Source organism: Rhinatrema bivittatum, chromosome 3 (assembly GCF_901001135.1).
Source record: "Rhinatrema bivittatum chromosome 3, aRhiBiv1.1, whole genome shotgun sequence".
Classification (NCBI taxonomy): Eukaryota; Metazoa; Chordata; class Amphibia; order Gymnophiona; family Rhinatrematidae; genus Rhinatrema; species Rhinatrema bivittatum.
This window is the reverse complement of record NC_042617.1, coordinates 3,272,241-3,289,489: the sequence shown is the minus strand read 5'-3', so window position 1 is coordinate 3,289,489 and position 17,249 is coordinate 3,272,241. Positions and strand designations below refer to the sequence as shown.

The 17,249-nt window shown below is 44.5% G+C and overlaps 1 protein-coding gene across 1 annotated transcript in view; it reads right to left on the bottom strand.

The window, feature by feature from the left end:
• LOC115086658 (cullin-9-like) overlaps positions 1-14,944 on the bottom strand; it is a 582,584-nt gene extending 567,640 nt beyond the window's left edge. Inside the window, exon 1 of the mRNA XM_029592817.1 lies at positions 14,799-14,944. The gene's annotated coding sequence lies outside the window, so the exon portion shown is untranslated. The remainder of the gene's footprint in view (positions 1-14,798) is intronic.
• Positions 14,945-17,249: the final 2,305 nt, after the last annotated feature.

The following is a 17,249-nucleotide window of genomic DNA, read 5'->3' as shown; positions in this document are numbered from 1 at the left end:
ACAAACATTCAACAATACCATTTGTCGATTCTGATATTTTGTGTCCATTTTCTGCCACGTATTCCACCCACCCCTCCCTTTCCTTGCATTGCCGATATGGTTTATGCATATGGAAATATAGAAACATAAGTGACTCATACTGATACTTTAGTTCTGGTACGCATGGAAGCGTCCTCCTTTAGTGGGAACAACTGTTGAATAGATTCCGGAAGGGAAACAAAGAAAGCCAGCCAAATGTCACGAAAAATACTTTTCTTCTTGTTAGAAAAGGTAGTATATAGGGAGCCATACTCCATCTGAAACAAATTAGTCATTTGTGCTGTCCATAATGAGCCATCCAGGGGAACAGCTTCCACCCATTTCAGCAGAATACATTTCTTAGCTATCAGACATGTTTTGGAAAAAACCAATGTTACCATGATTCAATGAGGAGTCTCCTATATCATTATTCAAAAGGCAAAAGGCCCGGGACCACCTGATCTGTTCAGAAAACATATCTGACACCAATAAGCGTACCTGTTCCCAAAAGGCTTGAATTAACAGGCATTCCCAGAGCGTATGTATCAACTTAGCAGGCCCCTGACAGCACGTCGAACAGACATTAGAAAGAGTAAGCCCTATTCGGAAGGCAGCCTGTGGGGTATAAACCACCCTGTAAAATATTCTCCCTTGCATTTCCCTCAATGACACATTGGTCCTCATTTTCCAATGTCGCATACGATAAAAAAAAAAGGGGTGTGCCTTATGCTAATAAGCATGTGTATCGCAAATTGCACTATCACCGATGTGAAAGGCTGTTATCGGAAGCTGCACTATTAGTGCAATTTGGGCTACATTGCTGGTATATATCGCGGTTCAAGATGTCTCCTGACAGGTCTGTTTCAGTACAATGCAGGACAGGCTGAGAGAGAAAGAGAGAAAAAGAGAGAGACTTGCCATAGTGTCTCCTCCCTAGACAGGTATTTGTATCCCTATGGTAGGCCCACCTAGTAACTCGAGGTGAGGTTTAAGTATTAGTGTAGGGGTTTAGGGGCCTCTTTGACATTCAATGTGAGACGTACGAACAGAACAGTGGTCTCTTGTGAAGATTTGATGACCTACGGAGTGAGGAAACTCACTCCAAGATGAGATTTGTGCAATGTTCTCTCCACCTAGCTTGATGGACTCTCTACCTGGGTAACAACAAGCTAGGTGGAGAGAACATTGCCCAAATCTCATCTTGGAGTGAGTTCCCTCACTCTGTAGGTCATCAAATCTTCACAAGAGAGCACTGTTCTGTTCGTACATCTCACATTGAATGTGAAAGTGGCCCCTAACCCCCTACACTAATACTTAAACCTCACCTCGAGTTACTAGGTGGGCCTACCATAGGGATACAAATACCTGTCTAGGGAGGAGACACTATGGCAAGGCTCAGGCTCTCTCTCTCTCAGCCTGTCAGAGACATCGTGAACCGCGATAAACCTTTACCAGCCTGTAGCGCACAACGTAACACAAATGAAAGAGGTGTAGTTATTGGCCGCGTTAACACTGCGGCTGTTTCGCAACAATCCCGAAATGAACTGGTTCAATGAATCCTTCCGTTTACACCAGTCTAATAAGCCCACCAGACTAGCACATCTAGCAACCATGCCTATCCCCTCTCCTAAACTCTATAAACTCACTTCCACAAGAGCCCGTGCACTATCGATAGCCGGGCCGACCCTCTGGAACAAAATGCCTGTTGAACTACGGCAAGAAGAATGCCTCAAATCTTTCAAGCAGAAGCTCAAGACCTGGCTCTTTGCAAAAGCATACACTTAATTTTTCACTATACCTCACCACTGTTCCCACTCTCCACACTCCTCCCCTGTTTCCCATTCTACCGCCCCTCTCTCCCCTCCCCTTTTCTCCGCCACCTTCTTTTCTTTCTCTCTGCCCCCCTCTTTCCTTGCTCTCCTCCCTTCTCTTCCCCATCTTATCTCCTAGCCTGATTAAAATTAACCTCATAGTTTTCTTTCTTTTGTACATATGTATATAATTGCAATTCTTGTTTATAATTTTATTGCAAAACTTCCCATATTATTGTTCCCCCCTCTCGTTAATGCCTTGTCATCATGTTTTTTACTGTTCAATGTAAAGCGCCATGCCGTGCGTTTGTTTTTGCGTTACAATGTGAACCGATATGATATCCTGGATGAATGTCGGTATATAAAAATTTTAAATAAAATAAAATAAATAAAATAAACACACGATGAATCCTCCCTACTTTACATTTGCCCCACCCCAGCTCTGCCCCCTGAATACGAAATAAAAAATTTGCATTCGCAAATCGCATTAACTGCTGTTAGCGCGATTTGTGGAATTATCTTGCGCGGTAACTCCTTGGAAAATGAGGCCCATTATTGGTAATCTTAAAAATCGACATGTAACATTCTCTTAGCATTGCTGCATCCAAGTCCTCTGGTATATCCTCCTGCCATTTGTGTACTAATTGTTCAAACATTTTGTAATGTGTTACACTTTGGCAGAACTTGTATAATAAGGACAATGACCATTGTTTCCCTTGATATAATTTAAGAAGGATGAGACAAACATTACTGTCCAACGGCCCCTGAACTTTCTGCAAGAGGTTTTGGACATAGGCGCATAGTTGCGCATATCCCAAAAAATGTGTGTGTCCTTAAGACCCAACTGTGTTTGCATCTCTTCAAAGGATTGGAGACGATCGGACTTGGGATCTAGGAAAACACCTAGTGTCCACTGCTCCAGCGTCTGAGAGAAACCTCTAGATAGTAAATAAAAAAAAAGGGATCTGTGGATTACCCTTTAACAGATATTGAGATGAAATCTGTACGGGTAGTTTCAAAATATTCCGTAACTCCACCCAAGCTCGACGAACAATATGGGCCAATTGTGCAGTGATTCCCATTGAGGAGAGTTCTCTCTTCGTTAAATGTAATACCAATTTAGGGTCTACAGGATTGCAAATATCTACTACCAAAGAGTAAACAATTAAATCCGAGGTACCATATAACCAATCCCCAAGAAAAACGCAAATTTGCAGCCCAAGCATACTTTTTGAAATCAGGTAAATTGAGTCCGCCTTTTTCCTTTAGGGCTAATAAAATGTTATATGCCAAGCGTGCTTTCTTACCCTGCCAAAGAAAGCGTGTAACATCACGTTGGAGACGTTTTAAATCCTTACCTAATAGAAAGGTAGGCAGCATAGTTAACAGATATAATAGTTTAGGAGCAATTATCATCTTAATAACGGCTATCCGGCCATGCAAAGATAAAGGAAAATGCCGCCATGCCTCAAGTTTTCCCCAAATCTTATCCAACGGGGGGGGGGGGGGGATATTAATGCAATACCACTGGTTGGTATCTCTGTGAATTTGGACCCCTAGGTATTTAATTTTGTCTCCCGCCCATTTAACAGGAAAAGCGGGCCAGGATGACTCCATATTCCCCGTTATATCCAGGGCTTCTGTTTTATCCAGATTTAATTTAAAACCCGCGACCTCATGATATGTAGTAAATAGGTACAAAGCTAAGGGGAGTGTGGTTCATGCGTTGGTCAGGAGTAATAGCAAATCATCTGCAAATAGCAGGGTCATGTGATTGTGCGCTCCCACCCTTGTTCCTTCTATTTCTGGATGCGTTCTTAAAGCTATGGCCAGGGGCTCAACTGCTAAAATAAACAAAAGCGGGGACAAAGGATAACCCTGCCGGGTCCCCCGACACAGGGGGAATGGTTCCGAAAGAGTGTCATTTACCAGAATCCTGGCGGTGGGATTAGTATATAATAAAGTAATGTAATCAAAAAACTCGCCCCTAATACCAAATTTCCAAAGTTCTTGTTTCAAAAAATTCCATGCCACCCTGTCAAATGCTTTTTCAGCATCACAGGCAACCAATAGGGGATCTTTCAATTTCCGGGTGGCACAGCATTCCAGGGCGCAAAGCACCCTATGTATATTTACAGTAGCCCTGCGGCCCTTGATAAAACCCACTTGATCTTTCTCTATAATGTGAGGCATAACAGTTTTGAGCCGGTTGGCGAGAATTTTTGCATACATTTTTATATCTAGATTTAATAAAGATATAGGTCTATAGGAACCTGTGAGAAGAGGGTCCCTGCCAGGTTTGGGGAGAACTACAATGGTCGCGGACCTCATTGTTTCCAGCATATATCCCACTTCCTTCATTGCTACATAAACCTTACATAAGGTCTCCGGGATTTCTTGATTTAGAGATTTTTAAAATAGGGAATCAAAGCCATTGGGGCCCAGGTGCTTTGTGTGCCAGCAGAGATTGTATCGCTTCCGTCACTTCTTCCACCTTTATTTCGCTATTCAGCATAAGGCGCTGATCTTCTGTTATTTCAGGGCAGAAAACCTGGTCTAAGAAACAGGTTATGCAATCAGAGCTAGCTTCTTCTGAAGAATAAAGTTCTTTATAATATTTCGAGAAAATATTGGCAATATCTAAGGAACCTGTTTGGACCTCCCCCCAAGAGTTTCTAATCACAGATATAAATTTACTAGGTTCTTGGTTTTTGAGAAGATTGGCCAACACTTTCCCAGCCTTATTCGCTTGATGAAACATACGGAACTTATAGTGTTGCAACGAGCGGTCAGCCCTACCACGTAAGAGATTGTTTAAGGCCATTTGAGTTGCCCTAAATTTCTCTAAGTTAGGGTCGAAGGGATGTCCCGTAAGCAACTTCTTCAATTCTTTCAGAGCTTTGGTTAATTGTATTAGGTCATTATTCATTTTTTTCTTCTGATGGCATACATAGCTGATTATATGACCACTCATAACTGCCTTGGCAGTTTCCCAAAATAGAATTGGCTGCTGGCTATGTTGGCCATTCTTCCCAGCAAACTCTGCCCATTTATCTCGTAAATACTGTGGGAATCTCGGATATGAAAATAAAAACCCAGGTAGCCGCCATTGAGTTCCCCGGAAGATGACAATTTCTAATTGGGCAGTCACAGGGCAATGGTCGGAAATTATTAGTTCCGCAATCGTGGCTTTAGAAAACTGCGAAAGAAGAGACTCAGAAATTAAAAGGTAGTCAATTCGTGACCATGTCGCATGTGCCTGAGCCAGGTGTGTAAAATCATGATCCCCAGGATTCAGGACCCGCCAGAGATCCAGCAACCTCAACTGTGCACACAAGAATGGAGGACCTTTATTGTCGCTCATAGGATGCCCCTTTTTCCCAGGTTGCCTATCCAGTGCGGGATCTACGATGCAATTGAGGTCACCCCCTAGAATAATTGGACGATCGGTGTATACTGAGATCTGGGATATCAATTCAGCGAAAAAAGAGTGGTCATATTGATTTGGGGCATAGACAGACACGAGCGTCAGGTCAAGACCCATAAGATTCTCAGCTGCTATGATATAAGGACCTTTCGGGTCTATTATTTGCTTTTGCAATTTGAAATCAAAGGTCCTGTGAACCAGAATCGCCACCCCGCAGCTTTTAGTAGTGCCTGCTGCTGAAAACACTTGTTCAAACCCTTTTTTCGTAAGTTTGCGAGCCTCAGCTTGAGAGAAAGATAAGTTTGGCACTTAACTTATTTAACCTAGACAAAACTTTCTCTCTTTTTATTTTTTTTTAATTCTTTATTTATCATTTTTCAAAATAATACAAACAATATCAACATTTGCATATAGGAAAAGTCATGGATAGATAACATGTAATAGTACCACTTTACAATTTTTTTTATAAATTTATCAAATTATCCAATCCATTCAAATTATCAATCAAATGTGGAGAGTTCTTGTTTAGTGTATAAAATCATATGGGGAGTTTATATTAGAAATACTCTCTCTCAGTATAACATAGAACCTGTCTATTTTCCCATTGTTTTAATTAGACACTGGGGATGAGGTTGGTAGTTGTTCCTGTGCCAGAAAATTTTTTAATTGATCAGGTATAAAGAAGATATATAGATCCTCTTGTTTTTTTACCATACATTTACATGGGAACCGTAAAGTAAATGAAAATCCCTTTGAAATAACTTCTTGATGAAATGTCAAAAATGCTTTACGTCTAATTTGTGTAGAATAGGCTAGGTCAGGGTAAATCTTAACAGCAGTTTCTAAGAATTTAACAGGGTATTTATTGAAATATTTTTTCATGATAGAATTAATTTCTTCAATTGAAGAAATTAATTCTAACTAACAAGGTCCCCCATTCTGTTATTTGTGCTGAAGAATCTTCTAAAATGTTTGTTAGATTCCCTTGAAACATTTCTGTTCTATTATCTGCTTGTCTTGGTTTAGGTAGGAAATAACAACTTTGTACTACTGGAGAGTCTTTGAGAGCATATCCAAGCACTTCCACAAGAAATTTTTTTAACCGTAATCAATGGAACTTCCCCTACAATCCTGGGGAAGTTCAAAAACCTTAAATTGCAGCGCTTGGAGTTGTTCTCCAATGACTCCATTCGCCTTGTTAAAATCTCTCTATCCTTAACCACCAGTGTATTAAATTCCTGAATCTTCCTCTGATTTTCTTCTAAATTATTGATTCTTTCAACCGATTCTTTAATCTGTTTCTGTGTATGTAAATAATCTCTTTGATTTCCAGCACTTAGAGTATCCACTTTCCCTTCTAAACCTTTTATATTTGTCAGCCTACCCGCCATCATTTCCCATAGCGTGTCTAATGTCACCACCGCCGGTCGAGCAAGTGTTTTAGTTGGAATAGAGATTCTCTTCCTCCTTAGAACAAATAGCTCCCAACCTCTCCTCTTTTCCTTCTAAGGGCAGCATACTAGTGTTCAGAGAATCTTCCCCTCCTGACCCTGATTTGCGGGTTGAATTATTCCCCGCATCTGGGTCATATTTGATGTCACTAGTGGAAAGATCCTCTAAACACTCCTCGCTTGCTCTCTGTGCTGGTGGAAGTCCTAAGTTAGGACTTAAAGAGGCCTCTTCTGTTAGGCTAAGTTGTTCTCCCTGACTAACTAGCACATCAGATTCATTGTTACCTCTAACCTTTAGAACAGGAGAAGCTAAAAAGTGGGTTATTTCTTGTTGAATAGGTGAGGGCATAGGGAGAGATGGAAAAATTCTCACCTTTCCCTTTCTCTTAGGAGGCATATTGGCCTGGAAAAAAAGTTTATTGAAAATCAAAACAATTACCTATTTTCAAGAATATCCCACTTTAAGCTTTCTATGTTTACAAAACACTAATCAAGAAGATGATATTGGAGATAAATAAACATCAAACATATCAAGAAATTTATATTAGGGGAGATCCAGTCATTTAAGAAAGAAAAATCTTACTTAATGTCCAGGCGATTAAGGCGATTCCCGGCAAAGCCTCTTAAGTCGCGCGCCCCTTATACGCGCGCGGCTTAAACAGCGCGCCGTGGGCTTCCAGTTATTATAGGCCACTTCCGGGTTCCGCCTCGGGTCTGCCCTCTGACGTCACTCTCCCCGGCAGCCGGAGTTCTCCGTCGAGGCAGGTAGCAAAACTCACCCCCGGACTCAGAACAGCTGCAAGAACGGGTAGGAAGGTGTTCACAGGTCTCCACTCTCAATTTTGAGGTTCGGGCTCATAGTTCTTATAGGCCACTTCCGGGTTCCGCCTCGGGTCCGCCCTCTGAGGTCACTCTCCCCGGCGGCCGGAGTTCTCCATCGGGGCAGGTAGCAAAACTCACCCCCGGACTCAGAACAGCTGCAAGAACAGGTAGGAAGGTGTTCACAGGTCTCCACTCTCCACTTTCTCTCTTTTAATGGGAGTACCTAGGCCCGCCACATTCCATGTGATTACTTTCCCAGCCATGGGTCCTTGCTCGTATGGGATTGGAATGCAGGGAATTTCCAAAATGGCCCCAGAAAAAGGGTTGGATATGGCCCAGAAACTGAAAGAAGTTACAAGTATTCAAAGCATGCCTAGGTATATAGTCACAATTTAAAAGTACATGCATATCACAATCATCCCACAGTCGACAATGCATCCCTCAAACTCTTCCCTTACTGCCCTCCCCTCCTATTCTCCCACCCCCCAAACCAGAGAGTTATCATATATACCCTCCCTAGAAGATCAAACGTCCCAGAGTTGGGACTGGAAGTCATCCAGGATGACGTGTTCAGCCGTCTCATCACGAAAACGTTGATTTAGCTGGATGTTTCTACAATCAGCTCATGTCTATAAGCGAAGTTATAAAAAAATATCCACGATGGAGAAGGTACAGAGAAGGGCTACCAAAATGATAAGGGGAATGGAACAACTCCCCTATGAGGAAAGACTAAAGAGGTTAGGACTTTTCAGCTTGGAGAAGAGACGACTGAGGGGGGGATATGATAGAGGTGTTTAAAATCATGAGAGATCTAGAACGGGTAGATGTGAATCTGTTATTTACTCTTTCGGATAGTAGAAAGACTAGGGGGCACTCCATGAAGTTAGCATGGGGCACATTTAAAACTAATCGGAGAAAGTTCTTTTTTACTCAACGCACAATTAAACTCTGGAATTTGTTGCCAGAGAATGTGGTTCGTGCAGTTAGTATAGCTGTGTTTAAAAAAGGATTGGATAAGTTCTTGGAGGAGAAGTCCATTACCTGCTATTAAGTTCACTTAGAGAATAGCCACTGCCATTAGCAATGGTTACATGGAATAGACTTAGTTTTTGGGTACTTGCCAGGTTCTTATGGCCTGGATTGGCCACTGTTGGAAACAGGATGCTGGGCTTGATGGACCCTTGGTCTGACCCAGTATGGCATTTTCTTATGTTCTTATGTAGTAAAAAAAGGAAAGCATAAAGATTAGGTAGGCATAGATACACCTACATAATTCACCATCATCAGTGATCCACACGGGCAACATTCCCTCTATCCGTAGTGTAACTCTTATGGGGGGGGCCCGATATTAAAGCACTGCAGTGCACCCCAGCTGGTCAGTGTTTGACCCGTCTGCGAGAGAAGAAAAATTTGCCAGTGAACAGTCCACTACGTGAAACCAAGATAAGTAATACAAAGAAGAAGCAAAAAAAAAAAAAAACCCCACATGTGACCAAGACCGAGAGAACTCGGCCATTTGCAGATGTCATTGTTTGTGGAACCTTGCTCACAAATTCCTGGGCTGCCGAAACATCTTCGAAGGTTTACTCTGCCCCTTGATGCCATATCTTCAGTTTTGCTGGGTACATTAGCGAAAAGCATACTTTCTTGGCCACCAACTCAGAACAAATGGGGGTGTAAGCCTTCCGCAGCCCTGCGATATGGGTGGAGAAATCTTGAAAAATTAATATTTTTTGGTTCCCATATTTTAGATCTCGTTCCTTGCGATAATGCTGTAAAATGAGCATTTTGTGGACATAATTCAAAAAGTGGGCGATTATAACTCGCGGTCTTGTCATCCCACCTTCCGATGCTCTCGGGCCCAGCCTGTGTGCGCGTTCCATCAGGCGAAGCCCGCAACGCCGGGATTTGGGCCGACAGCCAGGTTTCAAGGGTGTTAATAATGTCCGCTTCAACAATAGATTCTGGGAATCCAACAAAGCGAAGATTGTTGAGTCGAGCTCGTCTGTTTATCTCCTTGCTGTTTGGTGATCTTTTCCAAATCGTTGACACGGCGCGCCAACGCCCCGATGTCGTCTTCAAGAAGGGTGGTGCGTCCCTCTACTCTTTCCACGCGGTTCTCCATGTCCACCAGAGAGGAACGAACTTCTGCTATTGCTCAGCTATTTGGTGTAGCCTCATGTCAAGTACCAGTACTACCGCCTGGGAAATTCTCTCCTCAAGCGATTCTTCCGTTCGATTTTCAGATAAGTCCGGGGATACTGGCGCCATCTTGGAATCGGGTTGCTTTGCATTCTCCTTCTCTTTCTGTTGTATTTCGGTCACCATGAGTCCATTTCACGCTAAGGACCACCAGATGTTGGTCGTGGGCACAGTCTTACAATAAATTCCGTCTTTGAAAAACTCAGAAACGATCGCCCAACTCTTGTAAAAAGATGAAACGGCTGGAGCTCGGTCAGCGTGCGCCTTGCAGAGTTCACCACATCACGTGACCCCCCCCCCCCCCCCCATATATTTTCTAATTTTGTTATTTCCTTAACACTCCAAGATCTTGATAAGTGCTGAGAGAGCCCCAAAGGAAATCTAATATTGTGATTGACTGCCAAAATACAAAAATACCAGCAATTACCTAAAAAATGTACCCCCCAATCTTTTCCATAGCAATAGAGTGTGTTCAGTAGTTGGAGGAACATTCCCTAATGGTCTCCAGGAGTTCCGTGGCTGCCAAACCATCGCTCATTAGAGCATATGTCCCACTAGTATCTGTTCTATTTGGACCCAGCTTTTAATCTCACTAACTTTATGCCAATCCATCAAGGCGCGCAGCTGCACGGCCACAAAATACCATTTAAGCTTAGGCACTCCTAACCCTCTTGAGGTTTATGTTGATACAACACTGATCTCGCTATCCTGGGGGGGTTTATATTTCCAAATAAAGGCAAATATTTTGCGCTGCCAACACTTAAGCATCGAAGCAGGTATTTGAATGGGGATAGATTGAAAAAAATAATTAAACCTTGGGAGTACATTCTTCTTTACCCAACCAATACAGATTATAAGGGCCCCAAATATTAAGATCTCAACTAATTGTATGCCAGAGAGGTTTATAAATTAAGATCAAGCAGCTCAGCATAACTATTACTAATCCATATTCCCAAATATTTAATTTTGTTTTTAGCCCATTTAAAAGGAAAGGTAGTTTTTAACTTAGGCAGCGGATCTTCACGGACTGTTATATTAAATACTTCGGATTTATCAAAATTTAATTTAAATCCAGACACCTGGGTAAAAGCTTCTAACTCTGCAACGACAGCATGCAAGGATGTTTTGAGGTTCGACAAAGTAAATAGTCTGCAAAGAGGGAGATTTTATGCTCCATTTCTCCTATTCTGATCCCCACTATTTCAGCTGATTTTCGTACAACGCCAGCGGCTCTATAAACAAGGCAAATAATAAAGGGGAACATGGGCAACCCTGCCTCGTCCCTCGTTGAACTGGTAAAGGATCTGAGTACAGGCCGTACACCTTTATTCTTGCAGTTGGATTAAAATATAGTTGTTTGAGCCAGGAAATGAATTGAAGGCCGAGATTCATTTTTTCCATTATTCGGAAAAGAAAGGGCCAAAGTACCAAGTCGAATGCTTTTTCAGCATCCACAGACAAGAATACAGTTGGGATCTTTTTCTCCTGAGCCCACAAAGCTAAATAGGAAAATTGGGTCTTAGCTGCTAATTTTCGTTCCTGTAGTACCAAGGATCAGTCCAGACTGCTGGGTTTTGCCTCCCCTCCAGCAGATGGAGTCAGAGAAAAGCTGAAAAGCACCCATATATAACATGGTGTGCCACCTGCGATCCTTCAGTATAATCAATATCAAAGCAGAATGAAGTAAATTTAGCAACCAATGACAAGATCAACAAGAGTAACCTCGTAAACAGCATAACTAGTGAAAAAATAACCATGTGGTAACATAGGTGTGCAACCCTGTGGAGAGAAAAAAGGTTCTGCAAAGAGAATAAACAATCAGCTGAGTGGACTCTCCCGTCTAGCATCCCCTGAGCGGGCGGCTGGACTGATTCTTGGTACTACAGGAACAAAAATTAGCAGGTAAGAACCAATTTTCCTTTCTCTGTACGTACCAGGATCAGTCCAGACTGCTGAGATGTACCCAAGCTGCCTTAAACGGGGTGGGATCCGGAGAGTACCGCTCGAAGCACACTGCTGCCAAACAAATTCATATCCGGAGCCCGGACATCCAAACAGTAATGCTTAGCAAACATGTGCAGGGACTTCCAAGTAGCCACCCTGCAAATCTCTTGAGGCGACACACATTGGCTTTCAGCCCACGACGACGCCTGTGACCTGATGGAATGAGCCTTAACACCATCCGGTACTGGTCGCCCATGCTACAACCCAAGAAAGAGATCTAGGTGTCATAGTGGATAACACATTGAAATCGTCGGTGCAGTGTGCTGCGGCGGTCAAAAAAGCAAACAGAATGTTGGGAATTATTAGAAAGGGAATGGTGAATAAAACAGAAAATGTCATAATGCCTCTGTATCGCTCCATGGTGAGACCACACCATGAATACTGTGGACAATTCTGGTCGCCGCATCTCAAAAAAGATATAGTTGCGATGGAGAAGGTACAGAGAAGGGCAACCAAAATGATAAGGGGAATGGAACAGCTCCCCTATGAGGAAAGACTAAAGAGGTTAGGACTTTTCAGCTTGGAGAAGAGACGGCTGAGGGGGGATATGATAGAGGTGTTTAAAATCATGAGAGGTCTAGAACGGGTAGATGTGAATCGGTTATTTACTCTTTCAGATAGTAGAAAGACTAGGGGGCCCTCCATGAAGTTAGCATGGGGCACATTTAAAACTAATCGGAGAAAGTTCTTTTTTACTCAACGCACAATTAAACTCTGGAATTTGTTGCCAGAGGATGTGGTCAGTGCAGTTAGTGTAGCTGTGTTTAAAAAAGGATTGGATAAGTTCTTGGAGGAGAAGTCCATTACCTGCTATTAAGTTCACTGTGGGGTAGATTTTCAGAGCCCTGCTCGCCTAAATCCGCCCAAAACCGGGCGGATTTACGCGAGCAGGGCCCTGCGCGCCGGTGAGCCTATTTTACATAGGCTCACCGGCGCGCGCACAACCCCGGGACTCGCGTAAGTCCCGGGGTTTTCGGAGTGGGCGTGTCGGGAGGCGTGTCGGGGGGGCGGGGCCGGATTGCGCGGCGTTTCGGGGGCGTGCCGGCAGCGTTTTGGGGGCGGGTACGGGGGCGTGGCTACGCCCCGGGGCGGTCCGGGGGCGTGGCCTCGCCCTCCGTACCCGCCCCCAGGTCGCGGCCCGGCGCGCAGGGGTCCCGCTCGCGCGCGGGGATTTACGCCTCCCTCTGGGAGGCGTAAATCCCCCGACAAAGGTAGGATCGGGGTTTAGACAGGGCCGGGCGGGTGGGTTAGGTAGGGGAAGGGAGGGGAAGGTGAGGGGAGGGCAAAGGAAAGTTCCCTTCTAGGCCGCTCCGATTTCGGAGCGGCCTAGGAGGGAACGGGGGTAGGCTGCGCGGCTCGGCGCGCGCAGGCTATACGAAATCGATAGCCTTGCGCGCGCCGATCCAGGATTTTAGCCGATACGCGCGACTATGCGCGTATCTACTAAAATCCAGCGTACTTTTGTTTGCGCCTGGAGCGCAAACAAAAGTAGGCTGTTCGCGCTCGTTTGAAAATCTACCCCTTAGAGAATAGCCACTGCCATTAGCAATGGTAACATGGAATAGACTTAGATTTTGGGTACTTGCCAGGTTCTTGTGGCCTGGATTGGCCACTGTTGGAAACAGGATGCTGGGCTTGATGGACCCTTGGTCTGACCCAATATGGCATTTTCTTATGTTCTTACACATTATTAGCCAGGTAGACTAAGGAAAGCTATTATTATCCCTAGGAGCAACAAAAATCCCTAAAGGCTAGAGGACTGAAATAAAGAAAAGGGTGCATGGGGCAGAAAGTTGCTAGTGCAGCGATTACCACCCTTCACAATAAGCCTTGATACTTTTGATGTAACTGCAACATTGCTCTTTGCTTCAACTGCAGGGGAAAGGGTAGTTGGATTCAGATAACAATTAATGAGGGTCCCAGCTTTTGGACTGGAGTTCTGATAAGCATGGGGGTAACCTGCTTATCAACACGGGGCAGCAATTACTACCCTTAACCAATAAGCCTTGATGTTTTTTATGCAACTACATCACTCTCCACTTTGACAGTGGTGGGGTGGAAGAAGAATTGGATTCAGACAACTGACACAGGCCCTGACTTGTACGGTCTGAGGTAGTGATATGCAGACATAAGGGAAAAAGCACAAGACTGCTTCTAAGGCCAAGTCCATAAGCAAAACATGTCAGCACGTCTGAATTTTCAGTAAGACTTACTGAATAACTTCATGGAACTGCAGTTGCTACCCTTAAGAGAAACATGGGCTAAGCTGCACCACACGGCAAATATTACCAAAAGAAGCTTGCTGGGCAGACTGGATGGACCATTTGATCTTTTGCAGTGGCCACTGCTGGAGCATTCTGGGTTCAAAGAACCTTGGTCTGACTCTGCATGGGAGTTCTTATGGAGCTCTTTTATGCAGTCAGGCAGCAGTGGGACACATTCCTCCTCCATACAGGGGTCTTCTAAACCAGAAGCACTAGTCCTCTTGGCCCAGGGCAGCACCAGGGGTTGAATTTTAGGCTGGCAACTAACAGTTAAGTTTCCTAACAGAGCCTGAATACCCCAGAATCAGTACTTTTTTACCACTCCAAATAGTAACTGAGCAAATTAAAAATGTACCTTTAATATTTTAATACTATTAACATCTTTTTAGGGTGACTGAACTATGAATGTGATAAGCTGCACAGAGCGGCTGTTAGCACCCTAAACCTCTTGCTAGGCAGACTGGATGGATCCCTCGGATCGGTATCTGCATCCGAAATGTGTAAGGAACGGGCAGGTCTTTAATAACTGCCTGATGCTGCACATACCTTGCACATTTATGACGACGGAATCAGCAAAATCTGCTGCATGACAATTAGCATATCGGCTGACAAACGTGTTTAGAATATATTGAAAATAAATACATATATATGTATATACACACACACAGGTAATCATTAGAAAGCATTTACAACGCATGCACGTGTGTACGTGCAGGCTTTACCTAGAAATGCTTTTATAGAAATCCTGTCCTGCCCAAACAAGCCCTGTATCCCCTCCCCCACCCACTCCCGCCAGTACCTCTTCCTTCTCTCTCTCACTCACTCGCCCCTCCGGCCTTCCTCGGACACGTCGGTCCCTCCTTCCCGCACAGCGCACGCGCTTCCGGGTCGGAAATGCGCATGCGCCCGTCGGAAACACGCAATCACCGCCACCGGCACGAGCCGAACGCCGAACGCATGCGCACGTTCCTGTCCGGGCCGCGTTGGGAGGGCGCGCGAAGTATAATCAGGAAGGGGCCCATTCAGTAAAGTCCGCGCGAGCGCCGGCTCTCCCGACGCGCGCCCAGGCACCTGTCCTGGGCGCGCGATTCTTTATTTAAATTCGGGCCTCCTTATTGGCGGAAGCGGCGGCTGTCAGCGGGTCTGATATCCGACGCTTAATTTTACCGGCCTCGGTTGTCAAACCCGCTGACAGCCTCGGATTCGGAAAATGGACGCCGGCAAAGTTGAGCGTCCGTTTTCCAGCCCGCAAGCAGATTTTTTTTTTTTTAATTTTTGGGGCCTTCGACTTAATATCGCTATGATATTAAGGCGGAGGGTTTTCAGAAAAGCAGTGTTTTCTGCCTTTCTGTACATTTGCCCGGTGCTCTCTGAAATTAACGCCAGCCTTTGGTAGGCGTTAATTTCTGAGAGTAAAATGTGCAGCTTGGCCGCACATTTTACTTTCTGTATTGCGGGTCCTAACGAATAGGCTCATCAACATGCATTTGCATGTTATGAGCGCCTTTAGAGGCCGATACAATACGGTGCGCTTCGGCGGAGTGCACTATTAACCCACGTTTGGAAAATGCGCGTCCAAACGCGGGTTAACAGTACAGAATAGGCCTGAAAAATGCGCGAGCTAAACAGTGCACGGGAAAAGAGCAGCGCACTAGATCCGAACTCTCTGCCTTCCCTCGCGCTCTCTGAGAAGTGGAAACTGAAGAGTGAAGGAGAGAAAGCTGCCCCCATAACCCAGGAGCCGCATCTCCACCTCACCTCAGCCTGCAGCATTCACTAGTCCTGTGCAAATATGTCCCTCCCACACTGCTCTCTACTTGACCTATAAAACACAGCGTCCCATAACCCAGGAGCCGCATCTCCACCTCAGCCTACAGCATTCACTGATACCGTGCAACGATGCCCCACCTGCACCGTTCTCTACCTGACCCATAAAACAGTGTCTCTGGAGGAATATGACATCGGAGCTCATGGACACTTAAACCTGGGCTTTGTGCCTCGCAGAATTAAAGCAGCATATATCTTATTTATTTATTTATTTATTTAGGATTTTTATATACCGGCATTCGAGACCGCAGTCACATCATGCTGGTTCACATAAAACAGGGGTGCATAGTAAACATAAACTAAAACAATGGTGCGGAAAAGGCAGTTACATATAACAGGGTGATTAGAACTTGGCGGAGAAGGAAGAGAAAGGACAGGTTATTAATTCAAACAAGGTAAACGATAGTAGAGGTATTTAACCATGGTGTAGATGGTGATAAAGGGTGACGTGGAGGTGTTAGATCAATTGGAGTCCGGGAATGCTTGTATGGCTTTAGTCTTTTTTTGAAGGTTGAGATGCATGGTTCCAGTCTGAGATTTGGGGGGATGGAGTTCCATAGCGATGGAATGGCTGTAGAGAACGCCCAATCTCTTAGCGTGCTGTGTCTGGTAGATTTGGACGGTGGTACTTGTAGCGATCCCTTGTATGCATCTCATCGGGCTTGACGATTTATGTAGTCGGAGAGGGATCTGTAGGTCAATGGGAGCCAGTAGGTGGATGTTTTTGTATGTGGTAAGAATGGCCTTGTATATTATTCTAAAGCATATAGGTAACCAATGGAGGCTCTTTAGGATGGGGGTTATGTGATCCCTTCTCCTGGTATTTGTCAGTATTCGTGCAGCTGCATTTTGCACCATCTGAAGCGGTTTGGTGTAAGAAGCGGGAAGGCCAAGTAGGATGGTGTTACAATAGTCTAATTTTGAGAAAATGATTGCTTGCAGGATGGTTCTGAAATCTTGGGCGTGGAAAAGAGGTCTAATTCTTTTCAGTACTTGCAGTTGGTAGAAGCAGTCCTTGGTGGTTTTATTGATAGATGCTTTGAAATTCAGGCGATTATCAATTAGGACTCCTAGATCTCTCACTTGTGTGATTGTTGGCATGGGTTGCTGTGTAGCGGTGATGGTGCTGTTCTCTGTGGTGATGAGCAGGAGTTCAGTTTTGCCAGAATTTAGTACCAGGTTTAGGCTGGTGAGTAGGAGTTTAATTTTTTGGAGGCATCTTAAGCATCCAGAGTCATCCTCCAACACAGCTTATACCATCTGAGTGCTGACTTTCATCAGATGTCAGCCCAGCAAAAATCGGTCGATTTTCGCAAGTTTTCATATAAAATATCCAACAGCGGCCTGCCAGTCAATCAGGACAAGATGGCGGAGGAGCCCGGAGCCAACTCAGACGAGACCCTGGAGGATATGCCACTCACCT